At 31.0% G+C, this 24,400-nt stretch overlaps 1 protein-coding gene across 2 annotated transcripts in view; it reads right to left on the reverse strand.

Moving 5' to 3' along the window:
* The window catches only part of LOC118181801 (gamma-aminobutyric acid receptor subunit beta-like), a 534,459-nt gene that overhangs the window by 256,450 nt on the left and 253,609 nt on the right, over positions 1-24,400 (reverse strand). The window lies entirely within an intron of this gene.

Consider the following 24,400-nt stretch of genomic DNA (forward strand, 5'->3'; position numbering starts at 1 on the left):
CATCGACCAATTTTACATAGGGTCATTCTGAATGAATAAATGTAATAAATAAAATAAAATATATGAGTGTGTTAAAATCTTTTTTTTTTTGTTTGTTTTATTTGTTCCATAACATCCTCACACTTCATTGGTAATCCTGCATTAAACACCAGCGGCTTTTTAAACTAAAGGAGAGATATCCTAGCGTCATTTTCTTTCATTTAGTACGTGAATTTCAGCTTGGAAACTTAACTAATTAAAAATACAACGCTAATCAGCCCTGATCAGTTGTTGCCGTTGTGACTAATCTCGCTGGTCTGACATCAGAACAACCCCATGAAATTCACCGTGGCAAGGAATACAAGATTACTCCTGTTGCTGGCAAGAGCTTTGGGCACTATACAGGTGATAGTACGGATTCGCTCAGTTCCACCCCAACTCTTTGAGAGACACCCTGGGGCGAAGTGTCTAACGGTCTCTCAATCCTCTTTCCCTACCATAAATCCACACGAGAGGCTAGCCATATATTTATATCTCAAGCCGCAAAGACACTACATTTAAAAACATCCATGTCTTCTTCGGTACTGTAGTCAGAGTCGCTAACCAGTATCCCGTTTGGGCGACTTCTTGAACAAACCAAACTGGATGTTATTTTTATCTCTAACAGACCCAAAATTTTTGGGTGAAAAGTTAAATGTTTTAAGAATCTCAATTATCTCTCCGAATATCAGATAGGCAGAAGATACTCTCTACAGCAATGCTCTCGGGAGTAGGCCAATTAGGACAGATGTTTTGTAGAGAACTTCGCAAGAAAATCTTGTTAATTTACACCTCAAGCCAGAAGATTACAGTGAAAATTTCGTATGCTTAGATGCTAATTAGATTAGAAAGGAACAAAAAGCGCTCATTTATCTTTTCCAGAAGGGAACCTATTCGCTTTTCAAATGAAAAGTTATTTTTAGTTTTTTCAGATTTAACGCTTGCATTTTGTGTCATTCACAGAACCGGGAGCAGAAGGCCTGAGGTTTCTTAAGAAAGCTTGACATTATATTTATTTTTAATTTAGTTCTACGTATTATTTCATTAGTTTTTTTAATTTACAAAAGATACGAGCAGAGCCCTATGTTTAAGATTTCTTGTTTTTAAAAGTAAACTGGCGATTTGTCTTCTCTATTTACAGGGGCATAGTACATATTGAAAATTTCCTTTTCGGAAATATATTCTTCGTATTATGATACCCATTTATTTTCTGAGATCAGAAATTTCGAAGCTCTATGTAAACAATCAGGAAAGGTAAACTAAAATAAATAAATGAATAGAATAATTAATAATTACTAATTACAAATGAACAGAATTAAAAGGAATTACTAACAGCTCATGATAACTAGTTACATATTAAAATGCTAAAGCTCATTTTACTTATTTCTCCGCCTAAAATTATGTTTTCTCTTAAAATCTGATAACTATTGAAGTATTGTTCTTGTGGGCTCCAGCTGAATTTAAGATTTGGCTACACATTAACTTCATTATTATTTTTCGCTCAAGTAGCAAATTCCAATGAATAAATTTTAAAGGAAAGTATGCAAAATTAAATTTGGAGACCAGTAAAAATATTTTGTAGAGACATTAGGATTTTTTGGAAGCAGGAGACTTGAAAAATGAGCAATGCCCTCTTCGGTACGCGCCTCTTCGGTACTCCTCGATACGCGCCGAGCTTGCAGACCACTATACCACTAAGGCACGCTAAGAAGGTGGGAGAAATACATTATATACTTCTCCTTTTAAAGGGCGACTGGGGTTTTAGGGGACCCAATCGCCAAATCCTTGTGGTGAAGAATCATCATTCACCACCTTTTTTAGTTCGGGCGCCATTGTAGAGACATTAGGATTATTTTGGAAGCAGGAGACTTGAAAAATGAGCGATACCCTCGCTGGAGATCGAACCACGGACCTTTCGATACGCGCCGATCGAGCAGACCACGTACAACACGTAGGCACTCTAAAAAGGCGGGAGAAATACTTTATAACTTGTTCAAAAAAATTGAGCAAATGCAGCTGTGATTTACACAGCATTGTAAGCTACTGCGATTTGCAGGACGTGATTTTGCAATATTTATAATTTGAACTGAAGGTAGCTCCTGCATTTTTTTTTCATTATATTTTAAATAATGCTGATCTAAATTTAATAAAAATAAAATTTATACGATAGAATGAATTGCTAATGGTTTGCGGGTACTAGCGCAGTTTTAATACTTTTTTTGAACGAGTAAAGCTTAAAATTTCGAAATAAAAGCTATTAGGAAATAAATTTGGTATCAGCGCAATAAGAGTCCGATCCGTTTAGAATAATTCAAAGACGTAAGCAAAGCGATTTTAAGCTCTAAATCAAATCATGTATATCATCCTAAAGGCGTCAAAATGTCTTTTGCCTATTAGTTACAAGTTTCATTTCTTTGCTTACCATTTTCATCCGTGAACCTGTACGCCTTCTTCATTAAGCTCTTTCTAGAAAATATAAACCGTCTATTCCCACATGTTTTCAAAGATTTTAACATAATGATATGAGGATAATCAGATTAAAACACGAAAGCCAGGAAATTTCAAACTTCAATTTAGTAACAAAAATATATATTGCAGTATTCCAAGATGTAATTGAGTTCTATGGGTATTAAAATATTTCTTAAACTAATCAAAACCGGCCTAAGGATACCGAAATAGATGCTGAAATGCTTCTCAAGTAGTGAATGAAAATATTAGTAATACATTTCCAGTTATTTATTCTGTAGAATTTATGAAATATAAAATATTGCAAAACCAGTAATAGATCGCCCAAGAAAATCACGTATGTAAAAAATTGGCTCATATTTTAGTTTATATATTTTTTTCGCGGGAGAACAAATTTAAATGAAATATGATTCGACGTAAGTTAAGAATATTTTCGTAGTGCATCAGATTTTGCGCTAAATTTTGTGCATAAACTACACTTTCTGATAAAAGAAAATACTTTTCGTTTTTACAGACTTTCCTATTAATAAATAATGCAGATGCATATTTAAGAAAGCCGCATTACTCTCAGCATCAAAAATTATGAAAGAATCATAAATGACTGGCTCGCTTCCAAATAAAAGAACGTGTTGCATTTTGATGAGGCGAAAATGCTAAAAGATCCAAACAAAATGACAAAAGCGAGCGAAAGCTCTAAAGAATTTCAAAGGAGTTCTTAATTTACTTATTAATAGATTTTCCTTCTACAAAGAAATGTGCGAATGAATTTTCTTAAAAGCAGAAAATATTCTTTCTGTGTTGAAAACCTAGCAACCAAAAGACATCTGTTATGTGAAAACATATTAAAGTAATTAATTAAATCGACTATTAGTGAAAATTAAAGAAATCTTGGAAAGTAATATATCAAATACTGGAAAAAGGAGCGGAATTGAATATATCAAACACCAAGAAAAGAGAGCGGAAATGAATATTTATAGAGTAAAATATACAAAATATTTGTTAAAGTATTTTACCTGAGAAACATGCAAATAGATGATTTGTTTCATACAAAAAGAACGTAACATTATTTCCCATTGTAAACATTGCGAATTAATTCATACTTGTAAAATAGCGTCTGTTTTTGATTTACTTTTATAAAATGTATTTTGAAATGAGCTGATAGTTCCTGACTAACATTCTAAAGAATTAAATTATATCGTATTTAATAACTGCAGGAACTTGTATTTAAATACACAGATACGTTAAGCTTTGAAGCAACTGCTATTGTAATCTGATATATCAGGCTACAGTTTAGAGCGTTATAAACAAATTTTGATTTAATATTTTTTAGCCTCCCATATAGTCGTTGATGATACCTGCACTTTCATAAATTTACAATATCTGTTATGTTTTATGCATATGTTATATGTTAAATGAGACATTTTTATTCATCATCATGCATATTCAACATACGTTCTTTTTGAATTTGTTTAGCGATTCTACTCTAGGGTTTATGTGAAAACGAGAAACGGCTCAAGTATTAATAAAACATGTGTTTAGTAATAAAAAACGCTATATAATTATTTAGGTAGGCATCTGATTTTAGGATCAGAACCAGAACTTTGTATTGCACTAAAATATATATATATATATATGCGTAGAATAAAAGTATTACTAAATAAATACTAGATTTTCACTAAAATGTTTTCAGAAAAAGCTACCATTATCATTATATATAGTCTTTTAGAAGCTGTAAATTTTATATATAGTTTTACAGAACACTTTCTAACAGAAATTTCGGTTATCTCTACTCTAAATGCAAATGCAAGAAGTTCTCCGTACCCATCTATCCTAGACGACAGATAATGGCAGATAATTCCTGAATACATTGAGTAATATATTACATCTGCATAAGAATTGCCACTTTTTTAAATATGAAACAAACAGAAACTAGAAGAAAAATTCATAAGCTCTGAGAAATGTAAAGCATTTTCTTTCTTCTGTGTTCTTCGTTTTTTAAATGTGACAAAGATTATGGAATGGTGAACTTGTACAAACATTAGGTTTTTTTCGAAGCAGGAGAGATTGAAAAATGAACAACGCCTTCGGCGGGAATCGAACCACGGACCTCTGGAATACGTGCCCACTGTCCTGACCACTACACCACGAAGGCACGCTAGGAAAGCAGGAGAAATGTCTTACATACTCCCCCTTTTAAAGGGCGACTGGGGATTTTAGGGGACCCAATCGCCAAATCCTGTCTGTGGAAAGTCTTCATCCACAACCCTTTTAATTCGGGCGCCACTTTTAGTTCCGCTAGGAAGGCGGGAGAAATACCTTATAAACTTAGCTTTAAGAATATTTTCCCCATAAAGGCCTGTATAATATTTTATATTACATAAATCTTATACTGCATTACATGATAATTATTTGCCTGTAAACTTATTTCAAATTGTCCATGGAAATAGATTGGTCCTAAGAAAGTAATGTCACATCTATATTGCACAAATGCACATTCTCAAATTTATAAATACGCTTATATGCTCATATTTCCCATGTTTACAAAATACAAAGAGCATCAAAAGACAAAATTATAGTATATTAGTAAAATAATATGCTACTTTAATGCTTAGCAAATAGATGAACATGTATAAACAAGATTAAGTGAAACAAAACAATACTTAAATACAATTTAAGTAATTAACACTCGACATCGAAGCAATGCCCAAGATTCACTAAGAAATTTAATTAACGTGGATTGCAGACATACTTACAGTTAGCATATAAAGGGATTCTGTATTCTTAAATTTATGTCTTTATTAATGTATTAGTTCAGTGCAATCTTGAATTGTTTAGTCACATTTTGGAAAAATGCTGAAAGAACTGTAATTCTTGTAATAGTATACTTGTGTCATTTTTGTTTAATATATAGAAACCGTAGCCTTTGTTCATAAGGAACGCATTCTTCACTCTTTATAAAGACATAGAAAATTTTAATTTACTGTGAAATTTCCGGCTTCAAAAGCAGTACGAAATGTTGAAGCTCTTTAAAATTATTACACTTGAAAATTTTCAAAGATTCCTTTAATTAGAATTAAATTTATTTTCTTTATGGTATTTTTATTGTAAGGAATCGTCATCGTCTTGCTCCAGTTTTACGATAGGCGCAAGCTCTCTTTGAAACTTCTTTTATGTTCTAAAATATAACAAAAATTGTGTATGCTTAATATCTCTTAAATTTTTGTTTTCTGAAGATATTTTCCAGAGAAAATAACAGTATCGTTTGATGAAGAACTATCACTTATATAAATAAATTACTTTCAGTCAGTCCTAAACTAAATTAAATTGCCAGCCACTCTGAGATATTACACCCCTTTTCGTCCTGAATATTTACTTACCAGTAAATAAAATGTTAGATAAATTTATCACGAATTTAAGGCTTTCTCGATTCATGAGCTCCAAAATGGCCGAAGTATTGACTAATAAAAAGATCCAGCATCTTCTGACATTTAGAGCTTCAGAGCTTGGATGTCACGCATTGTCCAACAGCATGTTTTTACCATTCAGATTTCTTCACTGCTCATCTTTACATTCGATAGGAAAGAAAATACTAAAGAAATCATGAACATATCCGCATTTATCAAAAGCCTTTTCGGGTTGAAGTTATTAACAAAAAGAAGCTTCGTATTTTTAGTTTAGATAAAACTCCAGGAATTTTGATCTTTTAGATAAGAGATGGCTTTGTCCAAAGAAGCTTATGATACTCTCAATAAGTCAAAACTTTCATCTTTTCCTTCAGAGAAGTTTTATGTATAGCAACGAAACAGTCGTGCTAGGATTGCTTTCTGAAACATATTTTTGTTTACGAAAATTGAAAATGTTTTTGATATTACTTTTATTTAAAGCTAGGTAAATAAATTCGCTTTCGTAATGTATTTTACGTTACTTAAGTGTTTGACGATGATTATTTCTAAAATGATGCGATACTTCTTACAGAATAGTTTACCAAAGTTTTAAATTTAAAATCACAGATCCGATTATAAAAATAGTTTCCTTTTAACGTCATCTTTTGACGAAACGCCCCTATATTTTTCCCATTTTAAGAGTTTTAATATTCTTTGGACCTGATATGAAATTATTATTTGTTTCCAATTCCACTTTTGTGATCTTATTGAAAAGGTAATTTTTCAAGATGAACAAATTTAAAAACAGGACTCTACATATAATGTGATGTGACATCCTAATGAATAGAACAAATGTTCCCAACACAGTTTCCATGGACAAGCGTTATCGATATCTCGTTAAAATAACATAGAACACAGTATGCGAAGCTGAAAAAGGATTTGATGGAGCATTTTGACATTGGAAATATTTATCGCTTTCTAAACTATAAATATGTTTCAAATGTTAAGCTAGGCATGTGTTGCTCTTAATTTTCGCATCCTCTTGTGGCATACTATAAGGGTGTTTATAATCCTCACGACATATAAAGCATTGCCATTCTATCAGTAATTTTTCATTAATACGATCTAGCAAACTACCAGTTGTTGCCAACTGGGCATCGTATAAGATTTTTAATTATCTATCAGAACAAAACTCAATAACTGAATGATTTTGTTTCATTAAATTATAACATATTTTTATCTTAAATACTATCTCTTATGAATGAAATTCTTGATACTACATCTAATTCATGTGACTTTGAAATTATTGATGCATGTAACGGATTTTTTTTACAGGTTTGGGGGTCTTTTATATTTTAGTACAGAATAATAATTTTATATTCATAAATACTTGCCTCACCAGTGTAATAAAAGAAATATGTTTGCAACGCCATACATTGCGTTAACTGCCAGAAAATGCAGAACAATGATTTACATGACCCATGATTTAAGCAGTATTTCAAATCGTTTTTAGGCAACAATAAGATTAAGCAATTAAAAATCGTTAAAGTAATGTTACTTCACTAGAAGTAGCTCGGCTAAGTCCTGATGAATCACTCATTTTCCCGAATTTACTTTTGTTTTGAATAAAAATTCTAATTGTTAAGAGTATTCCTAAAAGGCAAATTTTAGATATTAATCGTATTCACTTCCGTCACTCACATCTGAAATATTAGCTGTAGCTTGCAGTTACTCTGGGCCTTCTTCTATATACATGCCACATTTCGAAAACAGTTTATCTGTGCTTTTAAAGATCGACCCCCAGCACTGACAACAGTATAAATGATCTTTAGAACAGATATCGAGTTACTTATCTTCTTCGCATTCGCTTTCACAAGATTCAGTTCTGTTTACTATTTTCTGAACACGTTTTTTGCAATGACAGGTCCTGATCTAAAAGCTGAATGTCAGGATATGTAAGTAGAGATACTGTTTTCCAGAAAGAGATCAGAGCTTCGCGTGTTTAACAGTTATCTAATTCTCAAAGCTATTTTTTCATTCTCTAGTCCGCTGTTTCATTTCAAAAGAAATTCAGTAAAAGTACTATCAGTCATCTACGAGTACTTGTTGCTATGTTATGTTAGAGATAAATACTTGAGTCCTTTCAAACATCGAGGTTCTCAGTTTTTATCAATAACCAGTGCTGTCTTAGGTATAATAATTATATGGTCCATATCACACGTTAATAGCCTCGAAATTCGTTTCTTATACCAGTTGCCGTTCACTTTAAATATTAATGTGTGTTTTGGTAATGTTCTGCTGTAAGGTTCATTTTAATTTTATAACACGTTATTTTAAGTTAACTCCTTTTCCTGTCAAGCCCTCGTTTCTTTTCCCTGCCAGAATGCAAATTTATTCAATTATTTATCGCTCGCACGATATTCGAATTCGGTAGAAAGAAGGAAGTAAGGAAAGTTTGAAGGGTAAAATCAGAGCGTGTTCTGCCTGCTTGAAAACCACGTTGCTAACTTTGATATTCTAGCGATTTGAATTCTCCGTCGTTGATTTTTTTTCTTGCCAATAGGTTTGTTTACACTGACTTCGGACAGAGCCAACTTGAGCGGTAGTTAAACTGTGAAGCCGTTAAGCTGGATTTAAATTTCATTAAGTTAGGTTATCCGTTATTTTTGATTTTGGGGCCAAATGTTTTGACTTCTGTAAGCACGGGTTGGTGCCATCTGTTAAACTTTATTTGGATTAATAAAAGGGTCTTTTACACACTTTCCCTGTCTCTGTAGTACTTACAAGACACAGCGATAATTCGCCACATGTCTTTCAGAGTATTGCTCTTGTGTATGCTACCTAAGAAGACCAAACTCTACACTGTGACATAGCTCAGATTCATCTGTATAATAAATTTTGTGTGACTTATATTCATTTAGCAGCCCAGGTAAATGTCTTTTTATCCAATTATCACGCGCATGATGATCTATTCTAGAAGAGTAGTTTCAATGTCTCTCGATTTCTGTCTTTTTTTTGTTCTTCCTTGTAACAGTTTATTTTATTAGTTCATCAATTAGAAAATCAAAAATCTTTGCTTAAGTTAACTGCACAATGTTTATGAAACTGACACTTTAAATGGAATTTTTCACTGTCACTTATTAAGGACATCAAGATTAACAGTTCATTGCTTTATTTCAAGCTCAAGTTTTTTCGTCTAGGCATTTTCAACAACTTACTAGGTAGTCACAGAACAAATTTAAAAATTGCATTTAGGAGGCATTTGCAAATTGGGATGCAGAAGTTTCACTTCTTATCAGTTTGTGCTGGAGAAAGGACATTCACACAGTTACAATATCTTTGCTTTTGTTAATCTCAAGTTAAGGGAATTTTGCCCTTCTCAGCTGAGAGAGAAGATAAAGCTTTGAAAATATGTCCTAAAGGTATTGAGACTACAGATATTAAGAAAATATGTCTGCCAAATCCTTTTTACTGAACAGCACATAAATGAACAATAAATAAGCTAGGGTACCCAATAAGTAAAATGGATGAGCTACAAGCAGCTTTGTTTGTACAATTAAAGTATTCTGCAACTGAAGAATTAATCATTTGCCAATTTGTTTTATAAATAATGGTGAGTTTACTATACGGCGGTTTTCCTATTGATAAAGATTCGTATCTGACTTGTTTCTTGAAAATTTGAACGTAATGTGCAACTGATTTTATTAACCAGTAAGTTTAATATGTGTTAGGTACTGTAACTCGCTTTTTCCTTTCCACTGCTATAACATTCCTTGAAATATTCTAATATCAAGATAAATCTTGAAAAATAGCCTTAATATACAAAGGTTATTAAGCAATTAAATTTCTATGTTGATCTGCAAGGGGTAATATTAAATTGCATTTTCATAAAAAGTGATAAAAACACAGAAGTTAGAAGAAATTTTGATTTATTTATAGTAAATTGTTAATTTATTTTGACGGATTTTGAAGGATTAAAAGGTTTTCGGATCAAAGAATGTTGATCTTAAATTCATTTATAATTTAAGAGCATAAGACGAAACTCTGGTTGTTTATATTCCGATGAAGCAGATAATTTCTTTTCGATAAAAACATATAATTTTGAATTTTGCATGAATTTTGAGGTAAATGCATTGCAAGAAAAAGGGTAAATTGATAAAAAAAAACTCATCACATCCTTCTGATGTTTTGTATAATTTGTATGTATTGTGTGCTTGACATCACAATTTCTCAAACTTTTAAAGTCGCGACTCAAATACACGTAGTTTCGGTTCATCACAAACTACATGCAATAATAAAACTGCGCGACACAAAACACAAACTGCGTACATGTGAAAGGTAGGAGAAAGAAAAAATGTTTCCTAACAGAGAATAAATGTCGAGAATGAAAAAGATAATAAACAAACATGTTATTAATAATCGATTGGTAATTATGATCAAATTCTGATTCATGAGTAAATGAATGACAAAAGAAGTAAACACAAGACTGCTCCAAAACGTTTCCGGGATCCACTAAGAAACTCTCTTCCGACCCACACTATAAGAACTACGCCCCTTTCTCTCTCTATTTGGCTCGTCTCTTTTTCTTTAGTGTGAGAAATTTTATCTTTGTATCTTTCGTATTTTGGTAATTGTTATTGGCATAAGAGTTCTAAGTATTACTCTTAACTTTATGACAGCTACTTATCTTTCATTAGACATAAAAGTAATTGAGATACGATAAGAACGACAGCAATAATGACAACACGACAGCAATAATGGCTTACTTTAGTCTCATTTTTTCGCATTGATTAATTTATTGCAAAACATTTGCTGCCTAATTGAATTGTATGTCTACATTTATTTTCGAACAAAGTTTCAATTACGCATGTATGCGTGCGCATATTTATAGTTACAAAAATGTTTCAAGTGACTTAAATGTTCTTGTTTTCCTTTTTCTATTTTTTAAAAAAGTTTTTTTTTAATTACAAAATCTAAATTTTTCTATATTTTTCTGTTCCTATATTTATAAAAATGAAATTTTATACTTATTATTGGAAAGTAATATATAAAATATTTGGCTTAAGGACTAGAAAAATTGGCCGAAATCTTTCATTTTAGAGTTGTAGATCATGTTCAAGAGCCGTACACAAATTAAAAAGCGAAATGTTAGCACTTGTACGTAACTACAAAAAAGCAAAGAGTATAAAGCTAAGATTCTGTTGTTCGTATATAAGATTACCAGCATTTATATGCGGGTTCTCGCGAAAAGTATTGTTCAACACAGTTTTTGTTTTCAAAAAAAGATAATATTTTTCACAGATCTTATCGGGATTCTGTTAGGATAATGTTACACTGGTAGGAGCATACCCAACTCGTAACATTATTTACAGTAATTAAGCATTTAAAATGTTTGCACTTTAATGAATGTTATCTATGGTTATGAGATAATAATTCTAAAGTAATGAAACGTTATGAGAAAGTTAATAACGCTTTTTGCGTTTGAAAGCTTTTGGCACACCAGTTATAAAGAAATTATAGAGCATTACAGACTAGTAAATTAAAAAAAAAGAATGCCATTGAATAATATTCAGGGGGAATTAATTTCGAATTAAACTTTTTTATTAACTGACCTCTGAAGAAAAATTGAAAATGACGCCAAATGTTCCAAATCCTGAAATTAAATATATCGGTCAACTTTTGTTATATGGGTAGCAAAAGTCTTATGTTTTATTTTTTATAATGAGTATAACATTTTCATAGATATACGTTTAGGGATCGGAAAAGCGTATAAAATTTCAAATTTGTAATTTTAATAAAACAAATTTTTTAAATTAAAAAATGCAAAAATATGAATATTTGTGTTGTTTAAAAAATTCTGCATTTGGAAACATATGTCTACGAACAAAGGATGTGAAAATGAAGACTGGATAAGATTTTTATGGAGAAGATGCATGCTGTGAAAAATTATGATCCCTGTGCAATAATGAAACATATTTTGAAATCAAATAGGAAACATAGGAACTAATGAAGATTCGAGTAATGCAAACAAAGACAGTAGTCGGTGTACTTGTTTATTTGCCTTAATTGCTTTTCACAATAAAGGGGAAAAAATTATCTACAATTCCCAGCAGATAATCTTCAAAAATTAAAATCAGAATAAATTTTGTGCATCATACTTTAAAATTTACTTTACTAACTTATGATTTAATAACATCAAATAACCCCATAGGAATAATAGTTATTAAATTTTATAACTAATGAGGAAATTTAAAGCTAAACATTTCACATTCTTAGTATAATTTCATGAACATTGTCAATCTGTGGATTATTTTGATCATATTATACACCTAGGCACTACAAAAATTCTCTGGAGAATTTAAATCTGGATTCAATGATAAATTAGGCTATAATGATTGCATTAATAATTTAAACTTACTATTTTCTGGTCGTAACTAGAGGAACATATATTTATGCTATAAGGCGATTAAAATTTTATTTTTAGTGAGGATCTTGAAAGCCTATTAAACTATATTTCGGATAAATTTTTGAAACATAGAAGCGTTCATCATGCCATTTATAAATGCCAGCTGAGTTTTATGAAACTGAGAAATTCCAGGCGAAGTCATAAAAACACACACAGTTGAGCTCTACTTGGCGTACCAGGTTTCACTCCTAGCTTAAACTGTACAAATAATTTTGGAAACCATGTGATATGTTGATATTGGATTTCTGTTCGTTGTTAAATAGCAAATGTTACCATTTGCAACCTAGTTGAATATAATATTTTTCAAATCTTGACAGAGGTTCATTATAACGCGGCTTTACAAATGGTTTCAAAGCAGTTTTGTTGTTTAAAATGACCAGACTCATTCGTTCATATTTTACAAAAAGTGAATCATAACTGAAATGACATTTGCCCAATGTTTCTGGTTGTTAAACATATATGCCTCCTACGACTCAAAATGAGCTATATCGAAACCTCCCTCTTTATAAATTAGAAAATATTCAAACGGTTACCATGATTATTATTTTTTTATCAAAAGATTTTATTTTCCATTTGAGGAGGTTTTTCACATTACTTTGTGGTAATTCGTTTTACTATCTGTCGCGACTTCTTCTAGAAGGTCCTTAATGAATAACTATTTGTGTTTTGATGTCACTCAAGTATCGCGGGACAAAAAATATACAGATATGTTTATATTCTTACAGAACTCATTCAACTACAGTTTGGTTCAACAAGAAATGTAAATGAAAGGAAAAATAAATTCGTCACTTTTAATTTTTTCAGAAATATGTTTTGTTCGTATGGATGTAAATAACTTCTAGTAAACTCCCAGAAACTCAAAATGATCTTTATTAACTATCTGTGAGAGTTAAGATTCGCTTTTCATATCCTTTCTTTTATATCCAAGAGAAAAGATATAATTAATTAAAAAGGATTTGAGTATGGATTAGCTTAGAAAAGGAAATAACAATGCTGAAAAATTAAAAAAGTATTAAGAACAATTACTATAAAATAGACATTTTTAATTTTAAATATCGGGAAATTTTTTTATACTTTTATTACGCTACAATCAGAATCAATGTTCTGACCAATGACACACGTAATTTTGTACTTCTTGCCACTATAAAATTCGTCGTGGAATTTCGTAGGCTTGGGCTGACTACGTCAGAGAAGGGAGCGTAAGCAACAACAACAACGACAACATAAAATTCGTGGGCCTTGATCTGGTTAGGTCAGACAAGTGATATTAGTTATAACAAGAACAGGTTATTTGCCACTGTAAAAGTATTAAGTTATTCGGAGCAGAAGATACGAAAAATCAGCTGTGACCACGACAGGATTCCAACCACGGATCTTTCAACTGCCATCTGGGAGTGCTACAGGTTACAGCCTGCATGAGGAAAGGCGATAGTTCCTTACAACTGCATTATGGTGTATGTTCCTGTTAATTATTTCCTTTATTTTTTTCCATCTAAGTTTTTCTGCGCACCTTGTTCCTTTCTGATACGGAAATATAATAGTTTCATTTAATATAATAGTTGTATGTATAATTATATATAGTATAAAAAAGCTACGTAGTTGTATACATATATGAAATCTGAAGAGAGGTATAAGTTCTAAATCAGAATTATGCGATGATATAAATTTCAAAGCTACGTGTATTAATTTCGGTTTCAACCCATGATGAAAATGAAGCTTTATGATTATTTAAAACAAAATCTAGGCTTAATTCAGATGTATGCATCTGTGTTCCATGTTGAGTTTCAATTAATTAGTTTAAAACTTTTATGAAATTTAGGAAGTTGATGTTTTCATATCTTACATTCAAATAGAAAGCCTATCAAAAATAATCGTTTGGAGAGAATTTTCTGCTTGCAATTGATGACCTCTGGATCACAAGTAGCACCATGAGGATTTCAAAGAAATTCTTAACAATCATAATAGAAAATATCCTAAACAGTCAAATCTTCTTTCATCAACAGCTAAAAATTCCCAAAAATGACTTGAAAAATTATTTTAACAGCACCTTAAACTTGCTGTGCTGAAAAAACTACATTTTTAATGTTTTCAGTCGATGTGTTGGTAAACATATCTTCTTTTATACGTTCTTTTTATTTTAGTGAAAATTCCAACGTTATTACAAAATTAAAAATATTGGCCAGAATCATGAAGCAATTCAAGTCTCAAAACATGTCAAGGAACTAAAAAACATATATTTGAACAATATGAAAACACGTGTATAAATCAGAATGAAAAATTGAATAAAAAGGAAATAAAACAAAGATATAGAAATAAAGGAGTGTTCATCCATTTGTATCCACCATATGAAACGGCAGTGAAGCGATGACTAAAATGTGGTCTTCGCTTCACTGCCTGCGCTCTCTAAAACATTGATCCAGTAATCGGAAAGTACAGTATTCGGCACTTTTCTAAATGTTTAGTATATGCGCATTTATTGGCTTATTTTACCTTTAACCTAACTCTCTTTCATCAAGAATTGTAATTTTCTCCTTTAGTGCGCATTCACTTCAGTGTTCCTTTGTGGCTCATACGTGAAGAGTTGACTTTGCTTTGCCGTTGAATTGTTGATCAAGTTCAGATTGCTTAATACATGCATCAAGTTAAATTGAAAACGCCTGCACTTCTCCGAATGTAAAAATATCTTTATTCCCAAGATACTTTCAAACAAGTAACAATCAGTAAATGACAAAATTAAGGGAAAAGAATTTAGCCGAAACGCGAAATCTATGCGTTTCTGTAAAATGTTGATGACGGATCAATAAATTTTGAACATTGACCCTGAAGCTGTGGGAAACAATTCCGGATCGTATTTCTCTCCATATGTGCATGAATAGAATTAAATGTCAAGATGATACAATGCTACATTAACCTGCCTATCTTTGTCTACAGTTCTCTCTATTATAATCATTTTCTGATGGTACGTAAATGACACTTTTAAGAAGTTAAAAGGAATATAGATGAGTTTCAATTAAAGCGTCAAAAATTCCCTTTTGTATTATTGGGACAAGAATAAAAACTTTTAGCAGTGGACATGCTACTCCATTTGCAAGCTTGCAGTGTAGTTTCAATAATACTGAAAGAATAGCATTTTTTATTAGTATAGGGATTAGATTTAGATATGGGCATCAAATAAACGTTTTAGATTTTATTTTTTTTTATTTTTTATATTCAGATTCATAAACATATGATTCAGAAACAATTTTCCACAAAGAAGAATCCACAAAGAAAAATGAATAAAATTAAAGTATCTAAACTGCCAATTCATTTAAGAAATGTTTCTTGTCATTAAAGGATTATACCAGCTCATTTTTGCTAAGAATGCTTAAAACTTATATCCGTTGTTTAATCTTGAAACTAAACATACATTTCAGTTTCCAATCTAATAACGATTTCAAAGTACCTATTTAGTACCAAGAATGGTGCATTTCAAATGATACTGCGTAAGGTAAATATTATCACAATGCAAGTTTTTTTTTTTGGTTCCTTTTTTTCAATCAGCTACTAATAACTAGTCCTTTGCACTGAAAACAGTGGGAATATAAAATGCGAATGAAAGACAAAATTGACTCGTATTTAGAGTACATTTTAGCCTGAACGATTAAGATGGATGATTCTGATGTCCGACGTTAGAGAGTGATTTGAGAAATGGCACTTACCTTAAATTATCAATTAAAAGTTTCATAAAATTTAGTGCTCATTTTGATCTAACAGTACTTAAAGTCAAAGTATATATTTGCGACGTGTTGATACTTAGAATATGCAAATAAGCAATATGTGAAAGAATAATGTACGCATGTGCCGAAATATTAAAATAATTCACCTACATTGAAATCAACCAATAAGATGTGTATACCGTTCATTTTTAATCATATAATGGGAGTGCTTACGATGATGTCCATTGGGTCTCCAATAGAATCCAAGTGACTGAGTTACTGAAGGGTCAATATTGAGTTAAAATATAGATTCTCAACATATTTTACACAGAGTCTAAAACACGAATGCGCAACATTTCATAAATTTCCATGATAGATTCGACTTCTGTGGCGATGACTATTTCGTCTGGCGAGAAATCATAACAAATCGCAGTGATATCTGCAGCTTTCTGCAACCTGCAAGAGATCCTAATAGTCAGATTACGCAACTCCAAATGAACCTTATATCAGTTTTTAATAGTAGATGTCTTTGTTACAGCAATTTCTGAGTTTAAAGGTTTCTTCTACTGGATGAATAACTTGAAAAATAAAATGTCGTTTGATTAGATATCTCAGAATATATTCTGAAACTCAGTATCATCGAAATCATCAAGGTTGCTCTTAAATGTCAAGCCATACCTGTCCCTAAATAGCCTCCAGGACTTCAGATATGACTTTCTATAAAATTATATATTAGTCTAACAACATCTAAAAACTAATTTTATTAAATTCATGGAAAGACATTTTCTGCTACCATATTCATATTTTCCCACATAATTTTACCATGTATCTTAATACGCTTTAGTTGAATATTATGCAAAATTGAGGATTTTTTCCTCCGGTGATACCCAACGTATTTTGTTAGCTATCATTTGATTTTTATACGTTGCGTTAAGATAATATAATATATATATATGATATAAAATAAACCGAAAAATAAATTATACGCATTATAATCTGTTTGTTTCGTATATATTGAAAGCCAAATTTAATGTATCCTGAAATATAGAAATGATAGAAATATTATCTTAAACGCATAAACCGAACAAAAGCGCTCTTTTTATTGATGTTTGCTTTTATATTTAAATGAACTTATTATTTTTCGAAAATGGCTCTTTATATGAGTATATCTGTAAAATGGTCTTTGGAAATTGTTGCGATCATTACTACAGAAACTCTCTAAAGCTATCAAACATGTTTCATTTCTTCATACCAGCAAATGAAAACGCTTACCTACCTTTCTAATGAAGAAACTATTACTAAAACGTAAAACATCTTAGAGTGGTTTATGAATAACTTAATTTTTATTTAAAAATGTAAGAATTTCTCTTCTTCATGTATGAAATGAAGTTTCTAATCTAATTTAATATTCTTTTCTTATCGAAACATTCTTCGATTATTCCACTATTTTCGCTTCCGATTTTCTTTTGTGTATCGTTTTACTTTCGTATGTTAATCCAGCTTTTCTCATTTCGGAGATTTCTAATGCTACAAAGAAAACTCTTAAATAAATATTTAATTTAATACTCAAAACTTTTGTGTTTATAATTCAAATAATTTATTTGCAAATATATTTTTCTCGCTTTGTTCAGAATTGCTTAATAAATGTTTTCACGTCAAACAAAACCTCCTACTCTTAAGACGGAATGATATTTCGTCTTGAGGACATGATACTGAATTAAGTTTACTATTGGACGCTTTACAATAAATAGTCATACTTCTAAATGAAACACATCCTCCTCTTATACTAGCATTTTTTTAAATTTGGCAGTTGGATTTCACAATTTTCCTTTCTCATCTTTAACGTAGTTTTTTATCATGTAAAACAGCTTAGTTCAATAAGTCCTTTAAAGCACTTTTCTAATGACAGATTTACATTTGGTAAATTTTAAATGGATTTTCTGATTGCTACACTTCGCATTTTGTTTACTTCTTTCCTCCACTATGCGTTTATTATGTATAGAATGTATTTACCTTGAGGTGGTTTTTAATGCATTACTGAAGAAACATGATCTAGTGCTATTAACGTTAGATGCTTAAAAATTTACCTCGAAGCTTTCATCTTTTCAAAGTTGCTAAGGATTTAAGCTGGAACTTCCGTCTTGAAAGTATTAGATGCCATAAAGGTTTTCAATTAGCGATGGTAAGAAAATTACTTTTTCTCTATTTCAAGCAAGATCGTTTTGTGTAACTCAAAAATCGGTAGGAGAAAAAATAAGGGAAACTCAACCCAACAGAAATGATGAGCTGAAAGATTATTTGCAAATTTCCGAAGGCTGATGACAGAACCATGTAGATAGATTTTAACACCTAAGGCAAATCTCAAAACAGCGTCCTTTAATTTTCTTTTATAATTTATTCCATTTTGATTTTGCTCGGCCTCTCGTTTCTTATCTGGGAAGCGCTTTATTCCCTGCATGATTTTGGTGGATAATGTAGCGAAACTAAGTCCCTTGCTTTGCATGGAACAAAAAATAGTTTACCAATAAAAAACCTCTATTTATGAAGAATGAAGAACGTTTCTTTGCCACTGTTTATTTTTGCAAAAATTTAATTTCATATAGGGTGGGCTGGATGCCTTTTGTAGAGATTTAATAATGCTAAAAATTAACTTTATTCGAATAAGAAATTCTTTAATTAAAAGAGAGAAATCAATTGCATTGATGACTTTACGGTAATTTATGACTAATTCAGTCTCAGAGTTGTGTCACAGTGCAAACTAATTCTTGAGAAATTCATAATTAATAATCAATGCTTTTGGGAATAATTGATTTTGAACTAATTAAATGAAGGGAATTTATGATGTTATATTTATTAACGGTTATTAAAAGTTGATTTTCCGAACGATATTTATGTTCCCTTATCTGAAAATTTACTTTATTAATGTTATTAGGAACAGTAAATAATATATTTGAAAGATTTTGAGAGGTAAAATTTCAAAAATTATCGTTACATAATATTTCGTTTAAATTAGACCTGTACGTTTGCTGGTACTTTTATGTAATAATGATAAATTTCTCCACTGCGCTTTCATGTGCCATATGTTTATTGCATATATAAAAAATCAACAATACAGTGCCTCCTACATGTATTTCTAAACGTTACTACCACAGAAACCAAATGTATACCTATCCATATTTTCTATTTCTAAATGGTCAGGAAACAGAATTCGTTTGTGTTTTTTAGAAGGCATACTTAACAGTTGCATTATGTGATGTAGTATTTACACCTATACCTATATAGGTACGACTCAGACGTTTTTAATATTACTCTTCTCTTTGTGCGCAAAACATTCATAGACAGATGTGTGAAACATTTAATGTAGTTTCTCAAAGTATCAAACTGGAAGGAAATGCACTCATTTTGCATTCAAAACATGTGATATGTTTGAAGACTTATTCTAGGAGCCAAAATGTTTAAGGAAGTTTTGAATATCTTTGTGGCTTCATATTTCTTCCTTAAAAAGGTAATTATTTTAACATCATAGCCATTCGGAAGTTTACTGACTGCGCCAAATTTTCAAACACTGGCAAGAAATGAAAGAAAATTTAAAATAAACTAGCTTAAAGTAAACAGAAAGTTAAGTTTTGACAATAAAGTGATAATTTATATGCAAGAAATAATTACTTATTTTCATCAAGAAAATTTGAAACGCTTAATTTTTTTTAAAAATCAGTTAACACGAAGAGAAATATTTAGTGTGTGTCCTTAGTTGGAATAAGTAAATACATGTGCTGTTGTTATTTCATTCAGTTATGAAATTTCAAGGTAACAGAAGTAATAAAAGTGTATTATTAGATTTTTCTGCCAATAGAAAAAGCGCTGTATAATTTCATGTTAGAGCTAAGGAAGTACTATATTGCATGTGAATTTAAAAATCGTTTTTGAATAAATAAAGGAAATTTTGAAAGACATCTTCCTGTTGCGTTAGTTTTCTTCGAAAGGAAAATATACATTTTAAGAGACAATGTAGATTTTCTTACTAAGAAGCCGTTATTCTCCTAAAGAAAGGAGAGTGCATTGCATGGTCTTCGAAGCAGGACCCGCGCTAGACATTTTGCCACCCGGTGCAAACTCTGCAAATCCGAAATTCCGATGCCAGTTTCCATCCTAAGTTGAAAATATTTTACAGTCCTTAAATCCTGCCGCCCGGTGCGACTGCACAGGTTGCACGACTCTAGCGCCGGTCCTACTTCGAACTGCGTGGTACTCCTATTTTAAATCGAAGCCTAAGGAAAGGGTAAATTTTCTTAGTTATTAAAATTCATGTTGGTGTGTTTTTATCACATATTATAGTGTAAGATTCAGACTCGTTTTGTGTCATTCTTTTGAAGGAACGTGACTTTTATTGTTGCTTATTATATAATATAGCATATTATTTGCTATCTATCCTATTATCTTAACAATTTAATAAAATACTGCTTTATTAACATACGAGATCCGGAACTAACGTCCTCTGGCTTTATAATCAAAATCTTATTTTCTAGAAGATTTTTATTCCATTTTAATCTCTGAAACTGAAAATCATTTTAAATAGCATTTTTTTTTTTTTTTCAAATATATATAAGGAATTATTTCGTTTTTGTGTTTGTCGTTTTAGAGCCATTCTAAAACATGAATCTTTCGTTATTCATAAGATTCTTGTATTACTTAAATGTGTTTTTTTTTGTCTGACATTTGATTAGCTACCAAAGGCAGAGGGAAATAAAATAAGGCTTGTCTTTAATTACTGTCTTATGCAGTGGCGTCACGTTCTGTGTTTAATTAAAGTTTACATCTTGACATAAGCTATACTACCCAAACGATGGGAATTCTTGGCAAGGTAATTAAAGTCATGAAAGCAGAAAAACCGTTTTTTTTTCACTTTTTTTAGTTAAAATACATGATTTAAGTAGTTTATCTGAGAGTTTATTACAGGACATGAAACTGGTCATCTATTTTCTGTTGGTAAACATTAATTCTTTTAAAATAAAACATATCGCAATTGTGTCGTTACTTTCTAACTTATTTCATTTTAACTGGAAGCACAATCATCGCGGTCTTTAGTTCAAATCACGGAGAGAGGGCACTGTTCATTTCTTCGATTTCCTTATTTCAGAAAATTCTGAAAGACTCTAGAAGTGGAGCCCAAACTAAGAAAAATGTGGTGGACGATAATTCGTCACCACTAGGATTTGGCGATTGGTTCCCTAATCCTCAGTCGCCTATTAAAAGGCGGAGTTTATAACATATTTTCTACCTTCTTTCCGCATGCCTTCATCGTGTTACTGAGAGCACACTCGAAGTATATTCGAGAAATCCAGAGTTTGAATCCCGGTGAGGCACTGCACATTTTTCACGTTCTCGCACTGATACAACCTAATGACTCTACTAGGTAATGAACATCATCTTTATCTTGTACTCGGTAAATTAACATTCATATTCTTAGATGACATAATAGTCACAATTATCACAAATAATAGCGTACTGAAGATTTACATGAAGTTTTTCAGCTTCTGAAGAAAACAGGCTTAAAAGCGAATGCGCATATCTGAGGCCCAAGAACTTCGGTACCGGGGATATAAAATAGAGAAAGTAATAGAAACGGAGGATTTAAAAACAGCGGCGATCAAAAACTGGCCGCCAACTGAGTGGCGAAGAAATTAGCATCATATTTGAGCTTGCGCTCCTATTATAAAGTATTTATTAAAGATTTTGGTCACATAACAGAGCCCTTGTTTAACTTTAAAAGGAAAAGGGATGGATTCACTTGGTCATCGGAAGCAAACACGGCTTTTGAAAAGCAAAAAGCGACATTTATCCAAGCTCTCATCTTGAAATTTCCTGAAACAGGAGACAAGTTAGAAATCGCCGCAGATACAACAGATTTAGAAACAGGAACCGTACTTATGCAAACCGGACAGCCAGTGGCATATTTTAACAAAAAAAGCTGAACGCTTAAAGAAAAAGAACACATTTTATGAAGTTAAAATATATGATACAGAGCTGCGTTTTGGTCTAACACTATATAATAATATTGTAAAGCACGTATGAGTTATTTAAATTATGAAATTGGCATTACGTAAGAGCATAAGTAAAATATAAGTAATATATAAAGTATTTGTTCTGAAAACGTAAATGTTGAGTTAATGACGTACCTGTCCTAACTGATGAATTGTATGAGTTAATAATTATATATTTCGGTCATATTAATATTTCAGCAACTCATTATGCAAAATATTAATTCAGTTTCACACTTACCTGGTTATTTATTCCACTTTACGCATACTTATAGGAAATGAATTTATGCTCTGAATAAAATCGAACAAATTTCCGACTCAACGTGCTACCTGAAGCTGCTCTAGGAAATCGAACGTTCAACTGAATCATTGGTCTACAGGTATCTGCAAGCAATTATGCAACTTCAGAATATAATTTGATTCAATTATATGCTTTCGCATTTGGGATAGTAATGTGTTTCAGACTTGACGAGGTGCCAGCGACGTCTGTGACAATAGCACTCTCAAAAGCACTGCGCTGGCTGTTCGAGAAATATGTACATTCGAGATAAGGTAGGATTCCATACACGACGTTTTATCAAGACATTTGGAATTTAAATGTAACGTTCAGTCTTTTACTTTCTATATACATTATTAAATTGAGACTGAGTTAATATACATAAATGCATTTCGAACACTATTTATTTTTTTAAACAAAAGCAAGATATTATATCAAATTTAAAGTACAGACAGAAATCTGATTCTTAAATTCTAAAAAAAAATGCGACTTTGAAAGATTTCAGTAATTCTGAATAAATGATATTGATGCTTCAAGGCAAATAATAACAAATTTATGCTTGAAGAAAGTTCTTAAGAACAGTTCGTATAGAAAATTGTAATTACTAGGGTGATTTAATGCGTAAAATTGAATTATTGATAGATTCTCAAAAGATACAATTGACTGTATGTAGCGAAATAATATTTTGATGTTAACAAAATAATAAAAATTACATTTAAGGTTTTGCTCTCTTTTCATAAGTATGAATTTTTTCAATTTCTTTTATTTATTTACCGAAATAAATATGTAAGATAAACTCCGCAGTAAATTTTACTTAACATAATAAAGCAAAATACCTTCTAGATTTGCAACACTGGTTTTTTAAAATAAAAAGCAGAGAACTAAACTAAAATTTTTTAAAACTACGCAAAACTTAAACTTTATTTTGACGTGCATTTTAAGTAAACCCTATCATTTACGATGGTGATCAGACACAAGTTACGCTTCTTCAGAGGCAAAAAATATTTGAATGAAAAGGACCAGTGTTTGATGACCCCAAAATCAATAGAGTTTTATTCCAAATCTGTGCTAAAATAAGGCTGCTGTTTTGTCTAATTTTAAACATTACATTAGGATTATTCTCTTCCAATCGAATACTATTATTTATTTCGTAAGTAGTTTCTATTGATGAAATTTAAATTTTGTGTTCAAGGAAAAAAATAGCAAATATTGGTGAAAATTTAATGATGTTCTTAGAATCTGGAGAGATAAAAGTTGAAAAATACTGCAAAAGAAATCAGTGTAATGCAATAATAATAGAATTAAAAGTTTTCACTGTGAATTTCAGCATACTACAAATTTAAAGCTGATGAAAATACATTTAACATAGTTATAGATTTGCTTACAAATACATTTTAACTAATCTTAATTTCTCTTTTGCTGTAAATCAAATCCATTATTGCTCACTACCATTAGTTTAAAATTTTAATCAAAATTCAGTACGAATAAAGAATTTGCAAACGGCGAAGTCTTTCGAGTTTTTTGTTTATGAATAGTTGGTATGAGAGGTTATAATTATCAAATTCTTTTACAACATTTTCTACCTTCTTCTGAACATATTTTTCAGTGAAAATATTAAATGCGTTCTACAGACAGCTGTGCAGTTCGGTAAAGAATGCCACTTAACCTTGAAGTGTTGTTATTATCACCTATAAAAAATCCCATTTGGAATAGATTTACGATATTACAGTTTTTTTTTCAATACAGTCATATTCTTTTATATAAAATATTCTTAAACATTGTAACATCATATACCGACAAGGGGCATACTATGCTAAATGAAAATTATTTCTTTATTACAAATTCTATATTCTATATGTATTTCTATACTTCAAAACTTGGCAGATTGCCTATAAAAGATGTTCAAAAATAAATAAAAGCATCTTCTCAGACATACTTCCATATCCTTAATTACAAGTTACTCATGGATCAGAATTAAAATGTTAGCGAGTATGATTCCTTAGTCTGCATAACATGGTATATTTCAATAAATAACTGAGCCTTATAATCTGAATAGG

This window comes from Stegodyphus dumicola, chromosome X1 (genome assembly GCF_044657685.1).
Source record: "Stegodyphus dumicola isolate Sdum_Otavi_A_Nest chromosome X1, ASM4465768v1".
NCBI classification, from domain to species: domain Eukaryota; kingdom Metazoa; phylum Arthropoda; class Arachnida; order Araneae; family Eresidae; genus Stegodyphus; species Stegodyphus dumicola.